The sequence below is a fragment of the Protopterus annectens genome, chromosome 4.part0, assembly GCF_019279795.1.
Source record: "Protopterus annectens isolate FY-2018-M chromosome 4.part0, PAN1.0, whole genome shotgun sequence".
Taxonomy (NCBI): Eukaryota; Metazoa; Chordata; order Ceratodontiformes; family Protopteridae; genus Protopterus; species Protopterus annectens.
The window spans coordinates 323,280,043-323,293,786 of NC_056733.1; positions in this window are offsets into that span (position 1 = coordinate 323,280,043).

Sequence of the window (13,744 nt, forward strand, 5' to 3'; positions counted from 1 at the left end):
CAATCCCTTATATTCTTCAAGGCTTTGATTGAGCAAGGGAGTTTGTTCCAAATTAAAAAAAAGTATATATTAAGAATTCAAAATGATAAAATAACAGTTTAGCTATAGACAGCCATAACTTATGCACCAAAAAAATATACATATACATACCTGCGCAGAGAGTGACAGAGAGGGAAAAATCGATAGACACACACCCCAGCAGACACTTACACACATACTTACTTGCATGCCTACATATAAACATGCAAGTACACACACGTGTTACTTACCTTTATTACACTCATTAAATATTAATATGTCCACACATCAAATATAAATCTACTTAAATTTTTGAAATATATACAAAACAATTATAAACAACAATTCTGTTGAGGAACAGCATCACTTCACTCCTCCATATAAGGGGGATGCTCTGTTATCACATCAAGGATTTACTTAAAACTCAGTCCACTCTCTTGTGGTCTTTTGATGTCAGTACAGTAACATTTAGGTATGAGAGATACATTGCAATATTTTTCTCATACAAGAACCAGGGAAGGGGTCTATTAAACCTATATCTTAAAGTTATTTTTACATTGCAGTCATGTATTTGTTTAAATGTCAGCCAATGTTCTTAGTGATATATAGTTTGCAAAACATAGCAGCGTAAGTCACACACTGCACCAAAGATTTGCCCAGGCAATAGTAAGTGTAGAATAAGGGGGATACATGGAAAGAACACACCCTTTGAGAATGATCTCATTATTCAATTCATGTTATTTTGGGCACACTGATACTACCTGCTATGATCTTTTTAAGGGCAATTGCTGCAGGAATGGCAGACTGCCAAAAGTCATGATCTATTAAATTTCCTGCAGGACAGCCAAAGCAAATCCTGCTCTTTTGGGAAGGATAGCAAAGTTAGATTGTTTGCAGAATGGATGACTGGATTCAAAGTAACAGCCTCACAAATACATTGGGTAGACAGCTTTTATATGAAGTCAGAAAAGTAAGGCCTTGGCCACATGAAATTAGATCTAACCTTTTCAAGCAAACTCTAGCAGTATTTGTCATAACACAAATAATACAAGTTAATATAATCAGTGATGTAGTCGGACAATTGTTTGGAAATGGTCTGTTTTTTGACCTAACAACTGTATTTTCATTACAAATGATTGCAACCTACTTCACCGTAACAAATTTCACTATATTTCTTGTGTTTTAGAAAGGAGGCAGACAATTTGAAGTTTTCATTCTAAAAACCTTCTGATGTCACCTTAGCTTAAAACAGTGATTTGGTCATACAAAGTATCACAATAATAAAAAAATAAATAAACACACAAACAACTAAATTAATAAATTGAAAGAACTTTCTCCTCATACCTCCCAACTTTTTAGTGCAAGAAATCTGGGCAAAGCTTGACAAAATGGGGGTACAAAGGCCCAAAAATAGGGGAATTTTTAAATATTGCTGTTATAAACTTAGAAAGTTGCTACAGTAACTGGAGTTGTGTTAACATACATTTTCTAAAGAATTTGAAGTCTGAAACTCAAATGTATGTAATTATTTGGTGACTTCAACACTCAGATCCTCCAACTAATTTGCCCCAAAAATCACAACTTTTATGAGGCATAGACCAAAAAACACGAGGCAAAAATCTGGACATTTGAGAGGTATGCTTCCCCTAATTGAAAATGTTGTATTTCCTCACACATTAAGAATCATTCTGGCTGAATTAAGTGCTACAAGAAAATATGATTTCTAGTAAAGGTGGTTTAAGTTTACAGAGAAATTATTAAGTGGCAGAGATAGTGCCCTAGTCATAAACTTCATGTGTCAAGAAAGAACTATGTTATATTTCTGGAGTTCTTATACAAAGATTCATTTTTAATTTTTTTTTTATTGTAACCTGGATTTGTGCAGGAAGGCACATTGACATACAGGAAGGGATGGCAGATAAAAGTACTTTATTGGGAATCTAGGCCAGTTAGACATTATTGTAAAAATTTAGATAAGCAACATTTACGGATTCTTTAATCCTGGACAGATGAGCTATTAAATGTATCAAAAATATTAAGATTTTTACATTGTAATACACAAATGCAATAAAAGTAAAACTCTTATTTAGCTCTGTAACACATAGAAGTAGATCTTCAAATGTAACTCAGATGATCTGTGCTTGACTAATAGACCTCGTCATGTAAGAATCAGCTGAAGATGGGAATGCTCACCTACCCTTCAAGAATGAGAAGATTAAGGAAAAGGATTACAAGCTAGATCTACAGTTTATTTGAAATCCGTTCTTAGAGCAAGTTGTGAGGAATGTTCCGGAAGATTTACACTTAAGTTCTGCATTCCCATCATTTAGCACTGGATGTAGCATAAAATAATGATAGAGCATAAAGGAAGATTTGAACAGCTCACATATGAAAGCTCACATTATCTTCATTCTGCTAATAGCTGATACTTTTTAAGTTGACAATAGAGCAAGGAATGGAAGAGACAATAGGGCAAGAAAGGGGCTTAATGATCATGGTGGGCCCCTCCAAGAATAGTTAAATAAATAAACACTTTTCCTCCAGTAAGAAAGATCTGCTCCATCTAAATAACTATATGTTTTGTTTATATGTATTTAGCTTCTTTTCAGACATATATAACCTCAGGAGTGAGTACATAGCTGTAAGATATCAGCATGAGATCATTAGTACTTAAGAAATAAAACTACTACTTTTTCCTCAAATCCCTCTCCCATGAAAAAACTAAATTTAAAGGCCTCTCTCTTGATAATACAATCATTGAAGCCACTTCTTGTAGCAAATTATTGGGAATGATAATGGATAATAATCTTAAATTTGGTCTGCATATGCAAAATTGTGTAAGAAAAGCACATCAAAAGCTAGGGTTGCTTTATAGAGCCAAAAACGGTCTAGCTGACACAACTAAAGCTACACTTGACACTACTTATCTCCTCCCCACACTTCTTTATAGTACTCCCATCCGTACTAACATTCAAGCATCACAAAATCAAAACCTTAATAATGCTATAACAAAGATGATACATTTCCCTCAAATAACACTTTCAGAACCCACCACTGTATAACACCAAAAAGTCTGAATTGGTTAGAACTACCTCATCAACTAACATATGCACAGCTTCTTACCACCTATAAAATTATCCAGAATCTATTTGCTTGTCCATCAGTAAATGCCATTCTATACAGCTATGATACCATTCTAAACAACTATGGTCCCAGTTGGTCATTATGATCCAATGACCAAAAACTCCTTTCTGTCCACAAATCTACCACATCTGCTTGGCATTGTCTATACTCATACTATGTTGTTAAACCTGGAACTCCTTATCTGTATCCATCAGGCCAATGTCCTCCATTCCATTCTTCAAATCCATTCTGAAAGTCTTCCTGGCCAAAAGCTGTTCTTAGTCCAAACCACAATAAATGATATCTCGTAATGTGAACAAATACCTATTCATAAATTATATATTCTTACTCTCTCTTCTTGACTCACTTCCTTAATTCTATTAATCTCTTTTCCATGTCTTTATCTCTAAATATACCAAAAGCCTACTTTTCTCTCACTTAATACTGCAGTTCCTGATTATATTATACTAACTTACCTTTAATTCCTCTACAAATTAGCTGAAATGTCTCTATTAAATCACTGTCATATAACTTGCATCTATTCTAGTCTAGATGTAAAAAGAGGTCCCACAAAATACCAAGTGACACATCTCATTCAGAGTGTGGTTGGTTCACTAAACTTGCATCTAGTAGGAGGTTACGGAGTATCCACTGCAGGAACTCCAGATTCATGAGCAGTTTTTATCCAACTACAATAAGACTCATTAATGCAGATGTAAATCTGGTTGTATCTAGACTGTAATAGATCATAACACTCTCATTTTTTATCTTTTTTTTCCATACAGTAATTTTATTTATTTATGCGGTGGTGGTGCTGTGGTAGCGTTGTAGCCTCACAGTTAGACGTTGCCCGTTCGATTCTCAGTTAGAGCGTCTTCTGTGTGGCGACATGCATGAAAGGGCATTCCTTCATTGAAGGTTGTGCATTAGGCCCGGCAAGCCAGCATGTAAAACTCTACTGCCAATCATTAGTGGACCGGAGTTCTGCTGTGGTGACCCCTAACTAGGAAAAGCCGAAAGACACAAAAAAATTGCATACTAAAGTTAATATATACTTATTCAAGTGCAATTCCAATCACTTTTTTATATGCAATATCATCCAATCTCACCTCTGTCTATAGTGTACTTCTCTATTCATGTCAATCATTTAGTAGCCAGTGTTGTCCAGTGTATATGAATAATGTACAAGCATGTGCGTCAGCTACCTAAATATTTACTTTTGTACTATAGTTATTGTTTATTCTTTAACACCTATCTTGACTGTCTTTTTGTGTTTGTTTTCTCCTATAAATCTTTGGAGCTTTTCTTCCCAGACCTCCTCTGAAAATGGGCTCCTTCCCATTCTGACTTTCACTGTAATCAAATGCCAGTAGATAAATAATAAATTCATTAGTGCAGTTAGATGGAAAGGATTGAAGTTTAGATGCAAAACTTTGCCTTCTTGTAATGATAACATCTTCCCATGAAGTGATAGAGTCACCATATGATTCAGTAACAAGTTAAACTGCACAATGGCTGTCTTGGCTGGGGTACCTTACCTTCTGTGTGGAGTCTGTATACCCTCCCTGTTTTTGTTTCCTCTAGTGTCCACCCATCTTACAAAGACATGTGTCTGTCTGGAGGGCTTCTCTCTGGGCCTCTGCCAAAAATTAGCTTTTGTTCCAAGTCAGACTTTCTTGGTTAACAAATGTTAAAAATGACACACATTTGAATATCAGACTTCATATTCTTCAGAAAGTGCATGGTAACACAAAAGCTTTTATTCTAGCAATTTTCTAAGTGTATAAGATGGATATTTGAAATGTGTCCCTATTTTTGGGACTGTATTCCCCCATTATTGGCTTCATCCAGGTTTTGTGCTAAGGTTGAGAGCTATGGTAAAAACTGAATTCATTGAATATGTTTGGGGTCTATATTGCCCCATTACTGGCTTTGTCTGGGTGTTTTTTTGCTAAGAGGTTGAGAGCTATGGTGAGAACTGAATTCACTGAATGTTTGGGGGCTGTATTCACCCATTATTGGCTTTGTTCATGTGTTTTGTATTAAGAGGTTGACAGCTGTGCTTTGATGAGAACTGAATTCACTAAATGGTAGCCATTTAAGTTTCCGTCTTCCTCTTTCACAAAACAGCTGATTTGGCATAGTGGTATGTTGCTCTGACTGTTTTGCACAGGGTCCTGGGTTTAAGACTTGGCAGTAAAATGTAAGGTGATAACACAGCATTTTAATCTAGCAACTTTCCAACATTATATAAGCAATGTTTAAAATGTGTCTCTGGTTTTTGGGCTTTTGCCTCCTCCCCCACAATAAACTTTGGCTTTTTCCAGATTTCATTGTGCTGCAAAGTTCAGAGATATGACTGAGTGAGTAGATTTTACAAGGAGCTGAGAGCTGTAGAGGAGCAAAAGTTTAGTGCTGCTTATGCTTAGTCTACTTGCATTGTTAATAACACAACAGGTAGTATACTTGCTTTTGATGCAGTAGGCTGTGGGTTCTATTCCCACAGTAGACAGATGCATTGCTGATACTGTACTGTGTTGCAAAAGGGGTGGATGCTGCACTCCTTTCTGGCAAAGATACCTAGTGACTATGAACCTGTTATCAGTTTGCCATCCATTCCCTATTGCAATATTGTTAGCTTATAATTTTTTTAGTGTAAGTAGGCAATTTATTCCTCAAGGGTAAAAGGCACTTTATTTGTAGATGAAACAATGAAATACAAAGTTGTTTGCTAGCAGCAACCTCTTCATTAGTTACAGATCTTTTTAATGTGGAATTATTTAGATGACTTTTACTTCTTCAGAAATTTTGCATATGTACTGATACTGGTGGACTGTAGAAGGTTGAGTAGACTTTTATGATGGAAATGTTCTGAATTGGGCAGTTTTGCCATTACTGGTGCATGCATTTTGTTTCATTGTTTACTGGAAAAATTTCAAAACAATAAATTTAAAACACCCTCTAAAACTGTACTGTATTGTACAAGGAATATAATTTAATACAATCAGGAAGGTGTATGAAAGAGCATGTGTATGTTTCGTGTGCAAGGGGCCTGTGATTTGAAAACAGCCCAAACACAAAGTTAATCTGCCACTGGCAAAATGTATTTTCTTAGAATGTGGGTTTCAATGCTGTTTCAGTGATTGTGAGTTTTCAAGGGCAGAGAAGTTTTAATGCTAAGTCTGTTCTCATTGTGAGACTGCATTGATTTGTTTAGCAGATATGATATCTATTAGTGTTTCCACTGTAAAATGCAAAATAAAACTCTTAAATGTCCAAATCATTGCAGAAGTAAAGCAGTATGCACATTAGTGTTTATGGTAAATGGGGTGAAATAGCCAAGTAATGGTTCATTGAAATGGCTGTAGGTGGGGGGGAGCTCCATTCAACCAAGATTTTGTGAGGGGGGAAGGGCAGCAAACTCAAAGACAGCCATGGCTGAACTATACCTCTCAACTGTCCTGATTTTTGCAGAATGAATAGATTTTTGCTTGTTATTTTTCGTTTGTTCCTCATAAAATTTGTGGTTTTCTGTCAAATCATTTAGGAATGAAGTCACTAAATAATGACAGACACTGAGTTTCAGACTTCATAACCTTCAGAAAAATGCATGCTAAAGCAAGACCTGTTATTCGATCAACTGTCTCAGTTCATAAAAGAGCAATTTTTAGTACTGTTTATATGTTCCCCCATATATTTGGCCTTGTCCAGATTTCCTGCATTAACAGGTTGAGAGGTACATGCAAATAAATTGCTTTATAGAATTAGGCATATCCAAACCTCTCAACTGTCCCCGATTTTGACTCAAAATGTTGCTCTTCCCCTAATAATCCCTCCGCAAAATGGCAATTTTGGAAGAAAACATGGAGAGTTTACAATTAATAAATAACTGTAATAATCAGTTATAGATTACTTTTATTTCAGAAATGCATTTAGATTCTTTTATTTTGTCAGCTGCTCAAGTTAGCAGTACTAATATTAAAAAGTGTCCCTTCTTTGACAGGTTCCCAGCTGTACTGTGTGGCTATTTTATATTTTTGAATCACATTTTTGGTCCATTTTTCATAAAATTGTGTTTTTTTGGCAAATTAGTGGCAAATCATTAAAGACTGAAGTTAGAAAATAATGACAGACATTTCAGTTTCAGATTTCATACCCTTCAGAAAATTCATACTAATGCAAGACCTACTATTCTATTATCTTTCTAAGTTTATAAGAGCAATATTTAAAAATTGTCCTTATTTTTGGGCCTTTGTCCCACTTCTGTGTATGGCTTTGTCCAGATTTCTTGCTCTGAGGTTGAGAGGTATGACAAATGTGTCAGGGCCATCGCAGTCAGCCAGAGACATTTCAAATTGTGACATACTTGTTGCACCCTACTCCCCCATGTAGTGACTCTGGATGTGTCCAAGCAAGGCAAGGAGCAGTTATGCAATGTAAATGTGCAGACTATCCCCCCATCCAAGGTAGACACAAGTACTACAATGGCTTTTCATCTGTCCTTGATTTTGCAGAATGTTCTGGTTTCTGTCATATTGTTATACTGTTGATTTATGCTTATTATTATTCAGAAAGTGCCTTTTGCTCTGTGCTTAAGTAGCAATGCTTTAATGACCATCTGGTAAGCTTATCTGAGATTGTAAGATGCAAGTAAGTTTTAATAAGCATACTGTTAAAAAAATGCCAACATTGAAAGCCTTTCTGTTGTTGTCATGCAGAGAATACTTACTTAACTAGATAACATATAAGCCTTGGGTATTGAAATGCATATGACAGTATTTGTAATAAAGGACAGGATTACATTATTTTAAGAGCTCATTACAAGCTTTACCTGCAAACTAAACAGAATGCCAATCTATCATGTGTGGTCCATATCCTGTGCAGTAATCCTTTAAGCAATGTATGTTGAGCTTGTTTCCTGTTTGCTTTTCATTTTTTACATTGATCATGTTTTCCCCATGAAACAAGTAGATAGTTGTTGTCAGGCAGCAGGTCTTTTCTGAATAAGAAACATTTTTACAAGTGGGGGTATCACAGAGATTGCTACTTTCAGCATGTTACTTGGTACTTTAATAAAGCTGAATATAAATTATAATTAGAACTGGAGTACAAGGAGAAGTGGCTTGAGTTGAGTGCTGCTTGTTTTTCTTGTACTTGATTTTGACTGGCATTCCAGTAATGTATTTAAAAAGTAATTTATTTTTTCATGTCTCACAACCTTTTTGTTTCCATCTAGATATTAAGTAAGCTGTCATGCAGCCAATGGATTGAAATATGTTTTTTTCTTCTACACTTCATTTTGTCTTGATTGGACTCTCATAATGATGGTTTGGCACTCAGGGCAGTGTATTTAATTAAAGTTACAGGTTTTGTGGTTTTGGGCATAGCTCCTCCCCCTTTTTAGTTGCCAACACCCATTCTCATTGACCCCACCCATTCAGCTGTCTCCTGCAGCCCCCCCTTTGATTTGAAGTCACCAGCCGCCACTCATGCTGCGTACTAATCACAACATGTTATAGGACCTGTATTAAGATAGTCTGTTCTAGTTTTTGTATTGGTGAATAATGTTCATCCTGCAATAGCTGTACTTCCTTATGAACATGTCCAATATAATCATGTATGTATCATGTTTTCCAGAGCACAATAGTTACTTTAAACACCACAAGAAATCAATGCTGAGGAATAGTTGTTGTCATTTGTCATTGTGTATGAAAACTGCTACAAATTTGTTTTTGGCAGCATGCGTCTGCTGGCTGATGCTTAGAAAGCATCAACATTGTTATGTGCTAGTCTAGAACTATTAGATGTAACCTCTAGCAGTTTCTATGGTTCATTAACAACTTGATGATGTAGCAACTCTCTGTGATGTATGTTGTATGTAATGATCCAGGTATTAGGATTTGTTGCACAATGCTCAATTCATTAGGCATTTTCAAACTTGATATTACAAATCCTTCAGAAGGGTTTTGTTATAGTATGTTAACTATGTATGTTTGGTAGCAGCAGGTAATAAACATGTAATACAAACCTACATGGGTTCACTTGCTTTGCATTCCAGTCACATTATACTTGGAAACAGTTCATGCAGCTGTTGTTCCTGCACAATAATGACATCAAGCACACTTGAATAGTGATAACTTCTCCTAGAAGTTAACTGTTATGAGTGGTGATGCCAACATACTTTTAATCATGTCCATAGGTATACACTAACATGTATACACAGACACACAACAGTTGTTAATAGACTCCTCCTGCATTACTTCTGTCTGGCAACATTTTCATGTTAGTAAAGTTTCCCTGGCATATCACACATCTTGCATGTACATGCATATTATCTGTTAAATTTTACAAATCCAAAGCAATTGTATTGTGGCATAATTTTGTACTAACTCTCTGTTCAATGTGACAGTTCTGTAGTATATCTTTGTGGATTGCACTGCATAAACTGTACTGGTTGTATTCTTCTGACTCCCTTTCTACCTTTACAACACTGTTATTGTACCCACTGTTAGTATTTGCATAGGCAGTCTTTACAAGAGTTTCTTAATTGTCTCAGTTTGTCCATAGGTTTATCTCTGAGCTTTTCCATTATTACTACACTAGCAATTTGATACACATGATCATGTGAAGTTGTCAGCTTTTGTTACATGCATGTCTTTTCACATTTACTGACTGTGTTTTCTATCTTCATGTACATGATGGATCCATTACTATACTATGTGCAATGAACAACAGTATCAGACTTCCTTTTCCGCTTGTTGTTGGTCTTTCCCTTCCTTTTAGGTATTCCTAATTGTTCTATCTGTTGTTGTGCCATATGTGCACTCACTTACAGATCTCAGACTTGTGTACACTCCTTTGTTTACATAGCATGCACAAGACTTGCTTTACCTCAATGTGCCATGAGTCTGTGTTGTGGGGCTGTTCATTATATAGAATACCTTGAATTTTTGCATATTCAGTTAGCAATGTTGCTCATCATGCACACAAGGCTAGAAGTGATATCCCGGTGCAATGTGTAAGCAATGCTAATTAGCCCCCAGGTTTGTCTTTATCTCTTTTTTAAGTAACAGCTTTAATATTAGATGAGTTAGGAAATACTATTGCCTTGTTTCAGAAAAGAGAAGAGACATCAGTTACCTATGCCTGTCTGAAGAAGAAACTAAAAAAGAAAAGAGGTGGTTTAAATGAGTGACAGACTGGTGTCATCTTGAACAACATCATTTTTCTGTTGTGAGAGGAGGCTTTTTTTCCAGCTTCTGGAAACTCTATTCTAAAGGGGTACTGAGAAGATGACCATTACGATTAAAAACAGATACTTGGTTCTGAGCAATATAGTTTTTAAAAAAAGTACCAGAAGCAACACTTCTGAAGTTACCATCAGCTGAATTGTAACTACATTTAGTAACTACATTTAGTTATCTGTGATCCCATCTTGCCAGCTGTTTGCACATATTTAGACATTTTTTAAGTTGAAATCATAAACAGTACCTTTAAACAGGTCAAGTGCATCATACTGATTGATCAGCCAAGAAATATGAATTCCCAACACTGTATTGAGATTAGCATATATTAAAGGTTTCCACAATGGTATTCCTGTAGTATATGTGAAACAGCCACAACATTAGTATTCCAAAATCTGCATGCTATTTAAAACTATACAGTTTATCATCTGGAAATGTATTTGAGAAGTATGTATTTACTCTTTTTCAGTGTTCATATTTCAGGCCATAGAATGTCTGCATGCTATATATAGGTCCTCTTCATAACTTATGTCTCTGTCAACCTAAAGAAAGCCATTAGAGAGGCTAAAGCAGCCTGTAAAAGGAAGATAGAGGACCACTTCACCAACAAAAACCCACCATGGCTGTGGCAAGGTATTCAGCACATCACCAATCATAAAACCAGTAACTGTATGGCTATTGATGGAGATGCCTCGATGGCAGAGGAACTGAATTATTTCTTCTCCTGTTTTGAGGTGGAAACAGCAGAGACAGACATGCCTAGGCATCAGCAGATAGGCAACAGCAGTCTCATATCATCTATACCAGCCTACTACAACCACACCTTCACAGTACAAGAGCATGATGTAAAATGTGTGCTCAAAGCTGATAATTCAAGAAAGTCTGCTGGCCCTGATGGAGTGACAGGATAGGTACTGAAAGAATGCATGTTCCAGCTTTGTGGGGTCTTCATAATGATCTTCAACCAGCTCTGTCTAAGTTTACTATTCCAGCTTGTCTGACGTCAACTACAATCATTCCACTACCAAAGCAACCTATCATCACTAGTCTCAATGAGTACCATCCAGTGGCACTTACTACAGTCATTATGAAGTGTTTTGAACAACTGGTTTTGCGACACATCAAGGACAGCCTATCAGTTTTCTTAGATACACACCAGTATGCCTACAGAGAAAATAGGCCTATGGAAGATGCCGTCTTCACTGCCTTAGACACTGCACTTTGTCATCTTGAGCAGCAGTAGAGCTACATGAAGACGCACTTTGTAGACTTTAGTTCAGCTTTTGGCACAGTTATCTTGGATAGACTGGTCGCTAAACTCACTGGCCTAGGACTTAAAGAACCTACCTGCCATTGGATTAAAAACTTTTTTGACTAACCATCCTCAAATGGTTAGACTAGACCCATACCCTCCTCCACTCTCTGGCTATACACTGGTGTCTTACAAGGCTGTGTACTGAACCCCTTCTGTATAATCTTTACACTCGCAACTGTGTCCCCTCACATTCTACTAATACCATCATTAAGTTTGCGCGTGACACCAGAGTGGTTTGATTTATTTCAGGAGGAGACAAGACAGCATATACACATGAAGTTCAAAGACTGGCTGCATGATGTAATGAGAACAACTTTACCCTGAACTCTGACAAAACAAAAGAACTCGTAATAGATTTCTCGAGGCACAATGCAGATCACAACCCAATATATGTCAATGGAGACTGTGTGGAAAGGGTTCCTGCCTTGCCTTCAAGTTTTTAGGTGCACATGTGGCAGAAGATCTCTCTTGGTCCATAAACACCACAGAGGCAGTCAAGAAGACACATCAGAGACTCCATTTCCTGAGGATCCTCCGTAAAAAACAATCTGCAGAAGAAGCAATTGTCTTTTTACCACTGTTTTACTGAAAGTGCGCTGAAAGGATCATTAACTGCCCAGAAAATCATTGGCAGCTCACTGCCCACTTTGGAGGAACTATTCAGCTATCGCTGTCTCCGCAGGGCAACCAACATCTTGAAAGACGCTTCTCACCCTGGACATCACCTGTTTGAGCTGCTGCCTTTTGGCAGATGGTTCAGGTCCATTCCATCTCAGACAAACATACTTTAAAACTGTTTCTATCCCAGGGCCATACATGAACTGAACAATGCTAAATACTCACACTGAGTACAGATAATAGCCATTTGCACTATAAGGTATATGTTTGCATTCCTGCACACCTTACTTTATTCCTTTCATGCGCAATGTACACAAGTACAATAACTTAGTTGTTTGCTGCATTGCATTACATTACATTGCATTGTTTGGTTTTTTGTTGTACTGTATTCTCTTATTTATTCATGTTCATTATATGTGAATGCACCTTAGAGGATTGATACAAATTCTGTTGAACTTGTGCAATGACAATAAAGGAATCTTATCTATTTTTCTATCTATCTATCTATCTATCTATCTATCTATCTATCTATCTATCTATCTATCTATCTATCTCATCTCATTATGTAGTTCTTGTGTGAAATGTGTTGTCAAAACTAGACACAAAGAACAACATCTGACAATCTATATTCTCACTGTTTTAGCAATCTGGATTCAAAAATGAAGCTTCTGAATCTCTGGCCTAATCTACAGGTAGTTCTCTCAGTTATTGGTGTTCATTTCTTTTACAAACCATTCATGTGTAAATTTGCTAGGTTTGAACATTGGGCTGTGAGAGATAAGAGTACAATCTCTACTCCCATAGTGAAACACATAACTGTCAGTGTATTATTTCATCTGAACACAGATTGTTGCCTCATATGACAATTTCTTATTAACTGCGAAGTGATGAAAGTGGGAGGACTTGCATATAGGTGTATCTAACAAACAAATTTGGCACGACTTTGTTTGTTGCATACCTCTGTATACTAAAAGTTATAAATACGTAGAATATGATAGCAAGAAACAACAAATTAATTAGGTGAAAAGATATAATAGATATGAATATAAACTTCTGTAAGAGTAACTGTGTATAACAGAGAGTGAGAGAGAGAGACACACACAAAGGCTAATGCTGTGTTAACTCGTCTCATGGGCAAGATTAAAGGATTTGCTGGATCCATTCAATGAAACTGATGTGGATTATCATGTAGAGTTCTGGTGTTGACCTAGGATTTGCACATTCACCTGCATGCTTAACAGACTATCATAGTAAAGCTACAGTCAGTTTTTTTAAGTCTTGATGCATGTTGCCAATACATAGACTGGCAGACAGACTAATAGATGAACAGGAAGACAGAGAGAGAGAAACACACACACACACACACATACACACACACACACACACACACACACACACACACACACACACACACACACACACACAC